This window comes from Panthera leo, chromosome B1, assembly GCF_018350215.1.
Source record: "Panthera leo isolate Ple1 chromosome B1, P.leo_Ple1_pat1.1, whole genome shotgun sequence".
NCBI lineage: Eukaryota > Metazoa > Chordata > Mammalia > Carnivora > Felidae > Panthera > Panthera leo.
The window spans coordinates 59653267-59668182 of record NC_056682.1 but is presented as its reverse complement, the minus strand read 5'-3'; the positions used below and the strand labels follow the sequence as shown (position 1 = coordinate 59668182).

General features: G+C 39.7%; 1 protein-coding gene and 1 long non-coding RNA gene across 2 annotated transcripts in view; one reads left to right on the top strand and one right to left on the bottom strand.

Annotated features, from left to right (window-relative positions):
- PALLD (palladin, cytoskeletal associated protein) overlaps positions 1 to 14916 on the top strand; it is a 267481-nt gene that overhangs the window by 97484 nt on the left and 155081 nt on the right. The gene's annotated exons all lie outside the window — the stretch shown is intronic.
- Positions 8751 to 11897, bottom strand: LOC122217722. The gene is made up of 3 exons (XR_006201645.1): positions 11884 to 11897; positions 11420 to 11719; positions 8751 to 8961 (listed from the first exon to the last, which is right to left on the bottom strand). It is a non-coding gene; the product is annotated as an uncharacterized LOC122217722 (long non-coding RNA).

Below are 14916 nucleotides of genomic sequence, written 5' to 3'. Positions count from 1 at the left end.
GATGCTGGCACTTTGGAGCGTGGCACAGGGAGGATGCCAAAATAGCTGCCTGCTGAGGTCTCTGTATAGGATTATAGTAGGGCCTTAGGTGTGTGTTTAATTAGAGGCCCGCCCCTCAGGCTGCAGCTGTGAAGATAAGCTGATTGGCCTTTCATAGACTGAGTTCCTTGCTCTGTTGCCTGTGCCTTGGGGGTGGTGGCCAGCTAAGAACTTTCTTTCCATTGGTTACAGTTCTGTGGGAACCGCAGACGGAAGTCTTGCTGGCCACTAGGTCGGGGGATCAAGAGATGCACCCTGGTGGCAGCCACAGAAAATTAGGCACTGCAGGGTACAAGCTTCTTTTGGGGAGAGGCTGGTAAGCTGGAGTGAGGCAGAGCTTCTACCCCTGGAGAATATGGTGGCAGGTAGGCCCCTAGAGTTGTGTCCCTGAGTGAACCCTTTTAGTGCCGTTTCCCAGCTCTCCATAGCCTTGTGGATCTCGTGGATGGGAATCCCATTGGTTTTCAAAACTAGAATTTTGGGGGCTCATCTCTCAGGTGCAAGTTTTAAAGTGGGGGGGGGGGGTCCGTGACATGGGGTTGCAGCTCTTTACTCCTCAGGGAGAATCTCCTAGTTTCTAGTTCCTTCCCAATCGGGGATCATGGCAGGGGGGCTGGGGTTTATGGTGAGACCGAGTCTCATCCTCTCCTACCTGTTTCAGTGTGGGGTTTTTTTCTCACTAGTGGGATGTGTAGGAGTCGCTCGGCTCGTTTTTTAAATTTTTCTCACAGGAGATTATCCCATATGCAACTGTACGTTCAGTGTCTCTGTGGGAGCATGTAAGTTCAGGGTCTTCATATGTCACCATCTTGAACCAGAGCCTGTTAATTTAACCTGTTAAATTATTTAACTCAAATACAAAATACTGTTGTTTTTGATACTGAAATTTGATAAGTTTACTGCTTATGGAAAGTGCTGAATATTAGCTGTATTTTACTAACTATTTGATTCATTTTTTTTTAAAAAATTAATGTTTATTTTTGAAAGAGAGAGAGGGAGGGAGGGAGGGAGGGAGACAGAGGATCCGAAGCGGGCTCGGTTCTGGCAACAGAGAGCCCAGTGCAGGGTTCAAACCCACTAACTGTGAGATCACCACCTGAGCCGAAGTCAGATGCTTAACCAACTGAGCCACCCAAGTGCCCCAACTAATTCTTTTTTTTAAGTTGTTGAGATTTGTTGAAAAGTTTGACCAATGCAATAATTTTAATTGTAAAATATTAGTGTTCTTCAGTCATTAACAATTAAGCCAAAATGAAATGCTTTAATCACTGATACTGTTGCCCGCAAAATCTCAAATCCTAATTATCTGAGGTACCAGTTTAATATACTTAGAAAATTGTGAGCTCTGGAAACATTTTTCAAAATTGTAGCTAGGATTTGAATCCAGCTCTTAATGAGGCAGCCCAGTATTAACTCTAGCAATTCATTTATTTCTAAAAACAGCATTTACTGTTTTAAGGCTAAATATTAAGTAGCGATGTAAGCCCTGGCATTTATTTTTCAGCTGAGAAAGTTATCTGTGTTCAATAGGTGGAGGGAACCAAGTCGACATCCTGCTCACACAAAGCTAATCAGTAGTTCGACAGCTGCAGTCAAACATCCAACACAGAGTGTCTCAGAGGCCGTAATCTCTGTGTCTCCTGCATTGTTTTTGTTATAAAAGGTTTGAGGAGCATGGAGGAGGGATGGTGCAGCTTGAGATTGTGCATAGTCAACCACCTTTCTTTTTTCCTAGTTAGAGCATTTTACTAGCTCGACCTCCTTTCAGCTCAAAGGAACCACATCCTCATATTATTTCATCTCTGTCTTCCATCTTTATTAGCCTTTTTTAATGAATAAGCTACTATGAAGGTTTTTAAAAATCAGCCTTACAAAATGTACTATTCTACAAAAGTGAACTTTCCAGAAAACCGACACTATTCCCTTAAGCACCAAAATGAAGTAGAAGAGGAAAGAAGTGGGCAGGACGGGGTGGAGAATAATAGTATTGGTAATAGTGTAATAATGATAGAAATGTTCTGAAATGTCTACCCTTCTGTGTAGCCGAAACTTTTCTTGGAAGCCCAGGATCATTTTCATGAATATCAGAGATGAATCCTGTTATCTGTTGAAGAGCTCTGACAATATAATATTTAGGTCCATTGGGCCCCTAAACAAGATCTTCCTCCTGCACAATCAGCATACCCACTGAGGTCAAAAGACAGGTCAAAACAGTTGTGTGGCTTCTCTCATTAACAGACAAACCATCCATTTTACATCAGGAAGCCCATCTGTCCCTCCCTTACTGTCCTTGCTGCCCTGCCCTTCGCTCCAGGGTCCTGGCCCTCACTTCATCAGTTCCATTTAGTATTTCTCCCCAGGCTGTCAGTAAGAAATAAGGAAGGTATTTAGAAGAGGTCATTCACTTTGCTGTGAGAACAACCATGAGAAAGGAAGACCTCTCTTCCTCATATTAACCACCTATTATATTAAAATTGGAATAAATTAGTAATCTGACTACATCTGGCTCTTTTCCTCTAACCCTTCCATTCCTATCATGTTGTGACCCCCGAGTCAGGGTGAAAGATGTAGGGTGAGGGCAAAAACCCATTCATACTTTAAAACTCCTTTTCAGGGCTCCAGGGTGGCTCAGTTGGTTAAGTATCCAACTCTTGATTTTGGTTCAGGTCATGATCTCACGGTTTGTGAGTTAGAGCCACATGGTAGGCTCCGTGCTGACACTGAGCTGGCTTGGGATTCTCTCTGCCCCTCCCTGGCTTGCACACTCTCCCTCTCAAAGTAAATAAACTTAAAAAAAACACAACACTCCTTTTCTCTAATTTTTAAAACAGTAGTCTGCCTCATTGTATATACAACCAACAGTCATGTTGGTGGAAATATTTTTGCAAGGGCTGGAAGCAGTAAGTTTCAGCTTTAGGTCTTTGTGCCTGGTGGTTGCTGGAAGTGTCTCTTGTAGAAAAGCAGGAATTAATTGTATCTTTTTTTTTTTTTTGGTTTTTTTTTTAATTTTTTTTTTAATTTTTAACGTTTTTATTTATTTTTGAGACAGAGAGAGACAGAGCATGAATGGGGGGAGGGTCAGAGAGAGAGGGAGACACAAAATCAGAAGCAGGCTCCAGGCTCTGAGCTGTCAGCACAGAGCCCGACACGGGGCTCGAACTCACGGAGTGCGAGATCACGACCTGAGCCGAAGTCAGACGCTTAACCGACTGAGCCACCCAGGCGCCCCTGTATCGTTTTTTAAAGGCTATTTATTTTGAGAGAGCGTGAACATGAACGTGGGGGAGGGGCGGGGGGCGGGGCAGGGAGAGTGAATCCCAAGCAGCATGGAGTATGACTGGGGGCTTGATCTCACAAACCGAACCATGAGATTCATGACCTGAGCTGAAATCAAGAGTCAGATGCTTATCATTTTTGACTCTGATTTTCTCTTTCCCTTCACTTTTATCACCCACATTTACAATTACTTTTATTGTTACTATGTGAAACATAGTTATTCCTACTAAATGCTGTACATTTGACTAATATCCCATAGATTAACATAAACTTTACTGAAAGGAAACAGGAGAGAATGACCCAGAAACTCTCCAATGATTTAGTATCAGTGGATGAGTTCTGCTGTGGAAAGTCTGCCTCTGGCTACTTTTTAATTTGGCTCTATTCATTGATGCAATTTTTCTTTCTTTTCTCCTTCTTCAAAAATGGCATCATTTTGTATGAAATTTTGCCTTAACTATATGCCTTAATGTTGCTATATATACATACTTGGGCAAACATTACAGACACATGCACACACACACATAGAGTATGTATTGGGAGTATAGGCCCATTTAAGGAGCTTCAAAATGTCAGACTGCATTTGGGATCTTTTTGCCTTTCCCTCATGGTTGTAAGATGGGTGTAGCTGCTCAAATGCCATGTAGCTGCTCAAATGTCCTCACACCAGTTTCTAGACCAGGAACTATGGGGGAGAGGCAAGAAGTTTTGTATGTCTCTGTTTATTTTATTCTGAAGAAGATCCTTTCCAGCCAATTTTCCCTTGAGCGTCATTGACCACAACTGTGTCTTGGGTCCATTTTTCATTCCAAAAAAGGATGAGAAAGTGAGTATTTTGCAAAGGGGAATGGAATCACCATGACTGGCTAAGACCTAACCATTCTTGGGGCTTGGAGAGGGCCCAACATTCAAACGATTCTTCACCCACTATCTGAAAACATTGGAATTCAAGTTGGGTGGAACAGGATGGCCATTAGGGAGCTAACAGTGAAACATCGTCTGCCACAGTATGTTTAAGAACATTCAGTAAGGTTGCCCTCAAGTTCATGCTTCCGTTTGCTAGTGACGTTGGTGTCAAAAATATGCTGCCAGTTGTGATGAAGAGACCGAGAAAGAAGAGCAGACCATTCGAAGAAATAGCGGTGGGGGGAGGACAATGGTCAGTAACATGAAGTGTGAAACATTGAAACGTAGGAAACAAGGAGCTTAATCTGTGTACAATGGGTAAAGAGGATTTGTCTGTATTGGGTTGTTCTAAACTTCATTCTTTCAAGAGGCAGCTTTATGTGCCTTTTGGAGCACAAGTGGAATATGCAAACTGATGACTGTTACATAAGATACTATGCATGCAAAATAGAATGCCAGCTTGTATTCCCTTCTCTTTTGAACACTCAGCCTTAATCTGACCTACAAAGTGAATAGGATTAAACATTGAGTGTACTTATCAAACAATGGAATGGAGACTAACCAGATACTCAAATCTCTAAGATAATTCAAAGATAGTTGATACAAAACATATTTGGGAATTTTTTAAAAATAAAATTGTATGCAAGTAACAATATTTTTGAGTGCCAGATGGAGAAGACATCTGTAGAGTGAGAAACTAAAGAAAACACACTTGCAAGATTAAGGCACATTTAGAAGAAAATTGTTGGCTCTGTTACTAATGAGGAGTTAGGAAAATATTTTCTCTACGTACAGAAGGTTCACTTTACTTGATGGATCACCCAAGTGGCAGATGCCAATTTTTTTCTAAGAATTTTCTTTACTAACAAGGTGCTTTGTCGTAAGTCAAAAGTATACTATCTGGTTTCCCCTGTGCTCTTTTCTCTATTCTTCAGTGAGATTCTGGTTATTTCCATTAATACAGGGCAGCTCTGTCAATCCCTAGATAGATAACCAAGCTTTACAAAGAACCTGTTTGGTAGAACTCTTTGATCCCTATGTCTACAGTGACCCTCTGTTGGTCATGAAACAGGCAAGACCAAGTAAGAGAAAGAAGGAATGATTTAACCCATGCCCCTAAGCCTTCAAAAGAGCCTATCTTATTGGAAGTTACGTAGTCTCACTTCAAAGACCAAAGACAGCATGATTTTCCGAGATGCTGCGACAGTGGTTTGGGACTGAGCAAAACACACATAGCATGCGGACCAGAGACAGCAACAGCTGTGTGGCTCATCTGTTTCCCAATGTATTTCCTGAGCTATGATGTCTGCTTGGAGGAGTAGCATCAGTGAATTCCAAGCATGCAAAGAATCTGACCATTCTTTCTCATTTTTAAACCACATTACCTTTGTCCTTTTCCTCAACCTTCAAGGCCATTTCTCTGTGCATTTTTCGTTGATTTGTGGCCAGAAACTGATGAGGCAATGGAAAACTTAAAACCTGCTATTAGTGAGGGTTTAAAAGTAAGTATCCTTCAGGAGTCATTTTCTGTAACTAAGATCTCATTCTCAAAAGACACACACATAGACATAACATGACCATGCGTGGGGGTGCGGGGGTACCTCAAGAGTGCAAGATGACTGAGAGAGCCTCTGTGGAAGACAGAGGACATCCATGAGACTTGTGTGTGACAAGTATCATGAATAGTCTGCAGTGTCTGGTCATTTTCATTTTGCTTCTTTAATGTATGTTTTCCAGACATTCCATTTCTGCTGCCCTCACTTCATTATAGGCCTTGGCACCTCATTTCCAAGTATTCCGACAATATCTAAACTGAACTTTCTACCTCTGGTCTCTCCTCACGTGGACCCTTCTTCACCCCACATGCATGCTCCTACCCCAGCGAATAGCAGAGCACTTATTTAGTTTTCATTATTTACTTCTATATTTTTACAAATAATACTTAGAATATTACAAGCTACTAATGGCAACATTAATAAGTATATCATTTATTGAATGCATAGCTTGAATCACAAAGCTTTCTTGGAAAACAAGTCGAAGGCTTTCAAGCATAAAGTCCAGGCAGGAAAAAATGGTCTGTTTTGAGGATACTTAATGTAGAAGCAGCAGGCCTTCCCATCACACGTGTGAAGGGCATCACTAGAAGCAAGCCCAGCGTAAGTGTACCCACCTACTGTGTGAGTTTTTGTTTCTCATCTACTTTATTAATGCTCTCATTAGAATTCTTCCCTGTCCATATGCATTTATTTACGTCCTCTCTTCCCTGATGTAGCGGAGATCATGGTTTCAGTTCAAAACAGCTCCTGGTTGGAGTGCCTGGGTGGCTCAGTCAGTTAAGTGTCCAACTTCAACTTGAACTCACCGTTCGTGAGTTCAAGCCCTCCATCAGGCTCTCTGCTGTCAGCCCAGAGCCTGCTTCAGATCCTCTGTCTCCCTCTCTCTGCCTCTCCCCTAATCGTAAATGTGTACCTTCTCTCTCAAAAATAAATAGTAAACATTAAAAAATAAATAAAGGGATGCCTGGGTGGCTCAGTCAGTTAAGCATCTGACTTTGGCTCAGGTCAGGTCATAATCTTGCGGTTCATAAGTTCAAGCCCCATGTCGGGCCCTGTGCTGACAGCTTAGAGCCTGGAGCCTGCTTTGGGTTCTGTGTCTCCCTCTGTCTCTGCCCCATCCTGCCAGAACTCTGTCTCTCAAAAGTAAATAAACTAAAAAAAAAAAAAAAAAATGAGTGACTGAATGAATGAATGAATGAAACAGCCCCTGATTTGTAGTTGTGTTAGGAGGCTTATATAAACAACAGACAGCATAACAATTCATTGCTTCCTCATAATTACCATGTCTGTAGGAACTTAAAAAATGGTGCATGCCATTTACAGTAAATGGGGCTGACTCTATAAAAAGTATTCGTAAATTTTGTAATTCTAGGGATATATGTCAGCAATTATCAGATGGTCTCAAATCCTGGCAGACATCCCAAAAGATATTTTAAAAGATAAATTGGATGAAAAATAGTGATGAGACTGTCAGTAATCCCTCTCTGGTCACTCTTACAAGTTCTACATTTCCTTTTTATGAATGCACTTTTTAAGATAGTAAACCTGCTTCATTTCTTCATCCTGATTTGAAATTTTGGTTATTTCAAGAAAACTTTGTAATTTTGAGTTTTGGATATCCTAAAAGATACATTGAAAGTCTAATAATGGATGTCCGTTCTTAAGTTAACTATGACTTTTTCTCAAAAAAATTTCATGATGCTATGTTTTTTGTCCTGAGCTGGAGTTGACAGGTATTAAGTTTCTTAGTTAACCTTGCAGGTGCTTTCAAGATAATTGAACATGAGACTACCGGAAAGGACTGTAAAAAAGCTGCAGTCAGAGTTGGTGGTATGGAAAGTTCTTTTGAAAGATGGAAAACATTAATTTAAAAGAGTTCGAGAGTTTAAGCCAAAAGAGCTGGTCAGGTTGTATAGCAAAAGAAAACTCTACAAGACCCCCCCCCCCCCCCCGGCGTACTTCTCTTTGAATCGCCTCTCTACTGCTGTTTATATGAAATTGATCTAAATGCTCCCATTCCAGGGACTCGTGAACTTAAGTACAGGGAATGATAGCAACTGCAAATGAGTTTAAGAAGACAAGCTGACTGTCATTATGACCTTTTTAAAACGTTCTGTGACATCTGTTTTCCATTTTTGCTAGGCTGTTTGATTAACTTTAGTTTTGCAGAATTGCGGAAATCTTTTTTGCTCAAAATAGTATCTTGAAGGAAGTGACCCTTATTTAATAGAGAAGAATGTTAAGTGTAATATGGGCTTGATTAACTTCATCCCAAGTTTCAGATTTTTCCCCTTGGCTTCAAGGTCTCTTCCCCTGTATGGCTCATTTCTGTACAACCAGATAAAACTTAGGGTGGTGGAATACTCTGATCTGGCTGGTGCCAAAGTCATATTTCTAAGATGGCAAAATGGAAGAAATTTCAAAGAGAATAGTGACAGTTCAGAAACTATTCCTGTCCTTATCTCTATTATATGAGGTCTCGTGGGCTTCTGAGCTAGTGAGGGTGTCAAGTTGTGAAAACTATTCCTTCCTTATAATGAAGGTGATCTTTTTGATGAGAATAATTGTCTTGAAAGAGAAAGAGGGACAAAAAGGTCAGTACATCCCGTAAAAACCTGGGACATGAATGCCTCTTTTGCTGTGGTTCAGTGGTCCTAGAAAGCTCATACTGGACATGGCTTAGAAGGCAAAGCAGAGCATTAAATCAACAACAGACTGTATTTTTCTGTTTGCCAGAGCACACAACAGCCCGGTTGCCCTGAGATCAGGGCACAAAGGGAAATAGCTGCATTTCAACATGTCCTGGCTTCACTAGAGAAAGCCTACTGGGTTTCTGGCTTTCCAAAGTGGACAGAAGCTGGCAGATCAGCTGCCTTTACCCCTATGTGCTTAGCTATTCTAAGTAGTTTCTGAGAAAGCAATGTGGATTGTACTAGACCTGATTTTTCTATTCAGAGGAGTTAATGAGCTTTAATTAGTCACTTTTTACATGGCTTCTCTGCTTCAGCCTGGCAAGTGCTGCCGGTTCCTTCATTTTCCTTGAGTTCCATACCCAGTGTTTCTTGAAAAATCTGTCTTCTGTATCTGACTTGGGCTGGTTTCATTCTGCCAGCTCCTACTTAAACCTCAAATGAGGTGACCTTAGCTCTCTGACCTCTGGCTCAGTATTGAGGCCAGATTTGTCCTGGAGAAGGAAAAAGTAAATTGGAAAGAAGTTAGGTGGAGAAGAAGACTCTGTGTTTTAAAGAAAGGTTTGTTTAATGTATTATGGTAGTATTGAGATGTTCCCTTAATATCTTACAAATAATTCATTTGGAAAGAAAGCCAAGTGCATAGTGTTTTGAGGACAAGAACACTTCCTCCTTAGTGAACATACCAGATACATCATTCTGATGCTCCAGACCCTAACTTACCAGGATCCTGTTTCCCAACTATGGTTTTTTAAAAAAATTAGTAATAGTAGTTTTTAAATAGCTTCCAGTATTTCAAAACATCTAGTAGGTTGCACAGGTCAACTGAAATTACTGATTTATTTCCATTTAGCTGCAATCATATTAATTCATTATGGTAACCCAACGTATGCTGATTGATAGTTGTGTAGTCTCTGTTTAGCACTAAATGAGAAAACACTTTAAGTAATTTATTGGATGTAGTTGGATTTCCTTTAAACTATAAAAAATGCCTTGCCTATTTCATTCCCTCCTTTCTATTTTCAAGGATTGATTTTCTAGATTCCCAACTTCCCACCTGCTGTTTCTCCTCTATTCTTCTTTTGCAAATGCCATGCCCTGCTTTTCAGGAGGCATAGACTGGATTAGGTCATCCTGTGTGTCCTCCACCAGCACTGAGGACTTCTCCCATGATAACCCCCATGTAATTACTCACTAGGGTTGTCTCTCCACAAGATTATATGTTCTGTGACATCAGGCTTGTATCACTCCTGTTCTTCACTTTGCCCTATCCCTACCCCAGTGCCTGGCACATCATAAACAATAAATATCAGTGGGTTTAATGGCTAGATGGCATTCATTGTCAAACTGAGTGGCATTTATTTATTTGAATGCTTGACTGACTCCATCACTAGGCGATCATATTCTGGAGGAGTATGGTACCTGTGGAGGTATCAATCATTTTTTAATCCCCAGCAACTAGCACTATATCTAGGACAGAAATTTAATTCAACTACAGTTGAGATTTTAAAAAATGGGGACACTGTAGATTTTGATAAAGAATTTAGTGATCATGATTCTTATTTTATCACTAGGCAGTCCTATGAAAAGATGATCCTTTGCCCAAAATTCCACTCAATTGTGATGAGTCTATGGTCTTACTCAATTTCTAGTAAGTGAGTAATACCATGATTTTAGGTCTGTAAGTAGCTTAAATTTAGAGTTTTGGTTAGAGATGGTCCTACCAATCCCTATTGTAGATAAAGAGTTTGAATGAGGTTGCTGACTGGACCTTTTAACTTGCTGTTCTTGTTTATTTTCTGCTTGTTTTGTTTGTTCAGGTCTGGCCTGGAGCCTAAAAATAAAAGCGTGCTTGCAGTTTGACTTTTGCTGTGATTCAGTTTTGCAATCTTTTCAAAACACCCTTCAGGAGACCTCCATATATCTGTGGACATCTCCTGGGTTTTCCAAAACAAACACAACACAAGTGGGGGGAATTTGGAAATTTCCAAATTGTAACAGATGGGAACTTACTTTCTTTGTTTAAGAAATATTTGCTGCAGAGAGGGGGGAATCCCAGAGGAAAACATAAGTCTGAAATCTCCACAGGGTTCTCTGCCTTTGCTTTCCCTGGCTGGGGGGAGGGAAGGCAGCAACCAGATGTCAGAAGCCAGCAAAGACCTCTCCATCCTGATAGCTCTCAACTCAGAGAATACAACTCTGGGGCAGCTACCTCAGTCCTAGGATGTTTCCCTGTGAAATCACTTCCCTCTTCAGATAACCCAGAAGAAAAACTTAACTTGTCAGGGAAAAGTGGTGTCTAATTAAGATTCAAGAAGGCTTTGTGTCCAGGAAAAGGGTGCTACTATGGAATGACTCCTGGTAGCCCTCTTTTCCTTTCTGCTTCTGCTTACATATTGGATCAGCTTAGGTAGGAATATGGATCAGGGAGACTAAGGTGTCCCTTTCACAGCCATTTTTTTTTCTCTGTACCACAGTCTGTCTACAACACCAGCACAATGGCCACAACCTTGGAGTTATAGACCTACTACCCCAGTTTCTCCATAATACAGAACAGGACAAAACAGCCATGATGAGGGCTTGGGAAATTTAGACCTCAATTCTTATGGTCTTGCAGCATGAGATGAATGAAAGGATTCATGAAATGAATCAAAGGATTCATAAAATTTTAAAGCCAAAGGGAACTGCAAAGGTCACCTGGTCCAACTCCTCCATTTTTCTAGGAAACAAAATGAGACCACAGAACTTCAGTGAGTTGATAGATATAATCGAGTGGTGGTAAAAAGGACACTGCATGCTTCGGGGTCAGGAATGAGCATGAATCCTGACTTACCTCATTAGTTTAGCTATGACCTTGAATAAGTCACTCATACTCATTCTCAAACTCAAAGTTTCAGGTTTATCTATAAAATGATATCATTATAGCATTTAAAGGATTATGGAGACGATTACCTTAGAGGAAAGTCATGTAAAACACAGCATAAGGTCTGCCACTCAGTAAGTGACTACAAGTTGGTAGCAACCATTTATCATCATCATCATCATCATCATCATCATCACCATCACCACCATCAAAGCCAGAACCCAGGACTCAAGTTTTCTGGTTCACCACTTCTTTTATTACATTTCTGTGAATCATCTTTATATATTGTCAATACTGTATTGAATGACCCCACTTTGTATTAGTTGAAGCACAAATAGTGGGGATATCATTAGAGACCATGAGATGCTGGGCAAATGATGATGTAATTCCTAAAATAAATAAATAAAGATATAACACTTAGAGAATCAAGATAATATAACCTGAATTTTATATTGAATTATGTCTTCATATTGCATTCTCTTTATTATTTTAATGATGTTTGCTTTTAAAAACACATTCTCTAATGTATTAAGAAGAGTTCTCTCCTACTTACTGTTTTCGTTCCTTTCTCATTCCAATATTGTCACAGTAAACTGCTAAAATGGAATGCATTCCACCAACGAAATTCCAAATGATTGTTTTGGTAGTGAAAGCATTATTGATGTAGGAACTACTCATGCTGTTCTGCATGTGATCTAAATCCAAGAAACTGGTTACTTGGGGAAATGTTAAGGACTGTGTGCGGGAGAGAAAAGGACAGTTGAATGAAACCTTCCCAACTGTAAATTTTTTACTGCCACATGTGCTCAGGAATGTTGAATCTTTGCCCTCAGATTTGTTCATTATTTTTGCTTTATCATTAACGACACTAAGGTCAGGAAATCGTGGATCCAAGTAAAAACAGACTTGAGCCCTACCTCATTCTGGCCTGTTAAATGTCCCTGCTTTTTATCAATTTTCTCTCTCACCAGCTTGGATTAAGTCTCCTAATCTGACACCATTTCTTTCTTTCTTTCTTCTCCCTTTAAGAGCAGTGTGTGCATATCCTGCTTGGATTTTCAGAGTACTCTCATCAAACTATTCCCTTCATCAAGAGGAAGGACTTGAAACTCTAGCATTGGCACTAAAACCTGAGAAGGAAAACCCTTGCGACATAAAATATAAAGCTTTAAGGGCAAGAACAGTTTTCTATTTATTGGCATGCTTCCAGGACTAGCACAGTGTTTTAGCACATAGTACATTTCAATGTATATTTGAATGAATAACGAGCCTTTCTTGATTTCCAGTTTATGAGTTGTAACAATTCTCATAAAAGATTTACGAACCTATGAATCTTGTGAAAGTTATTTCTTTTATTGAGGGGTAATTAACATGTATTAGTTTTAGATATACAGCATAAGGATTCAATATTTGCATATTCTGCAAAATGATCACAATAAGTCTAGTTAACATCATCACCATGTGTAGTTACAAAATTTTTCTGGTGATGAGAACTTCTAAGATTTATTCTCTTAGCAGCTTCCAGATAGGAAATATAGGATTATTGACTATAGTCACCATGCTGTACGTGACTTATTTATTTTATAACTGGAAGTTTGTCCTTTTGACCCTACTCACCCATTTCACATCCCCCCTACCTCTGGCAACCATCAATCTGTTCTCTGTTTCTATAAACTCAGTGTTTTGTTTTTTAATTCCACATGTAAGTAATGCATGGTATTTGTCTTTCTCTGTTTGACTTTTTTCACTTAGCATAGTGCCGTCAAGTTTCATCCATGCTGTTGCAAATGGCAAGGTTTCATTCTTTTTTATGGCTGAAAAATATTCCATCGTGTATATATATATACGATTTTTTTTTATTCATCCATTGATAGGCTCTTAGGTTGCTTCCATTCTTGGCTATTGTAAATAATGCTGCAGTGAATATGGGGGTGCAGATAATATTTTTGAATTAATGTTTTCATTTTCTTCGGATAAATATCAAGAAGTAGAATTTCTGGATCATATGGTGGTTTTATTTTTAATTTTTTTGAGTAACCCCCATACTGTTTTCCATAATGGCTGCACCAATCTGCATTCCCACCAACAGTGCATGAGGGGTTCCTTTTTCTCCACATCCTCACCAACACTTATTAACTCTTATGTTTTTCAATGATAGCCATTCTCACAGGTGTGAGGTGATCCCTCATTGTGGTTTTGATTTGCATTTCCCTGATGATTAGTAATGTTGGTTGGACACCTTTTCATGTACCTGTTGATTATTTGTGTGTTTTCTTTGGAGAAGTGTCTATTCAGTTTCTCTGCCCTTTTTTATTTTGTTTTATTTTATTTTTTAATGTTTCTTTAATTTTGAGAGAGGGAGAAAGAACATGAGCAGGGTAGGGGCAGAGAGAGAGGGAGACACAGAATCTGAAGCAGGCTCCAGGTTCTTCCCTGTCTGCATAGAGCCCAACACAGGGTTTGAATTCATGAGCCATGAGATCATGACCTGAGCTGAAGTCTGACGCTTAACCAACTGAGCCATCCAGGCACCCCTCTCTGCCCATGTTTTAATCAGTTTGTTTTTTTCCTATTGAGTTGTATGAGACTTTTTTTTATTTTTAATGGCATAGACATTAACTCCTAGAATTAATGCCGTGGTACATCCAGACAGTGAAGTATTATTCGACACTAAAAAGAAATGAGCCATCAAGCCATGAAAAGACATGCAAGAACCTTAAATACATATTACTAAGTGAAAGAAGGCAGTCTGAAAAGTCTGTATACTATATGATTCCACCTATATAACATCCTAGAAAAGGCAAAACTATGGAGAAGGTAAAAAGAACAGTGATTGCCAGGATTTGGGAGAGAGATAAAACACAGGATTTTTAGGGCAGTGAAGCTACTCCATATAATACTATAATAATAGATACCCATCATTACACATTTACTAAACTTCTAGGCCGTACAACACCAAGAGTGAATAGTGGGGTAGATTTTGGACTAATGACACATTAATGTAGGTTCATCAGTTGTAACAAATGTAGCCTTCTGCTGGAGCACTCTGGTGCTGTAGCACTCTGGTGAAAGGAAGCACTTCCTTCCAATAGAGAAAGCTATGCATGTGTTGCATGCTCTGCATATGGGACATCTCTGTGCCTTCTGCTGTATTTTGCTATGAAACTAAAACTACTCTAAAAAATAGAATCCATTAAAAAATAAGGAATAAATTAGTTGATATATAAAGAGGCCAAACAATATGAATGATAACCACTGAAAAACATTAAAAAGATCATGCCTAGAAAAGGAAAACAACCCAAAAAGCTAGAAATAATAATTGAATGCCAAAGCAGCACCTGAGTGGCTCAGTTGGTTAAGTGTCCAACTCTTGATTTTGGCTCAGATCATGATCTCACGGTTTGTGAGTTTGAGCCCCGCGTTGGGCTTTGTGCTGACTGTGCAGAGCCTGCCTGGGTTCTCTCTCCCTCTCTCTCTGCCCCTCCCTTTGTGCTCTGTCTCTAAAAATTAATAATAATAATTGAATGCCGGAGAAGAGTAATGAAAGTAATGTAGGAGTAGGATCTAAGAAAAAGTATTTGCCATT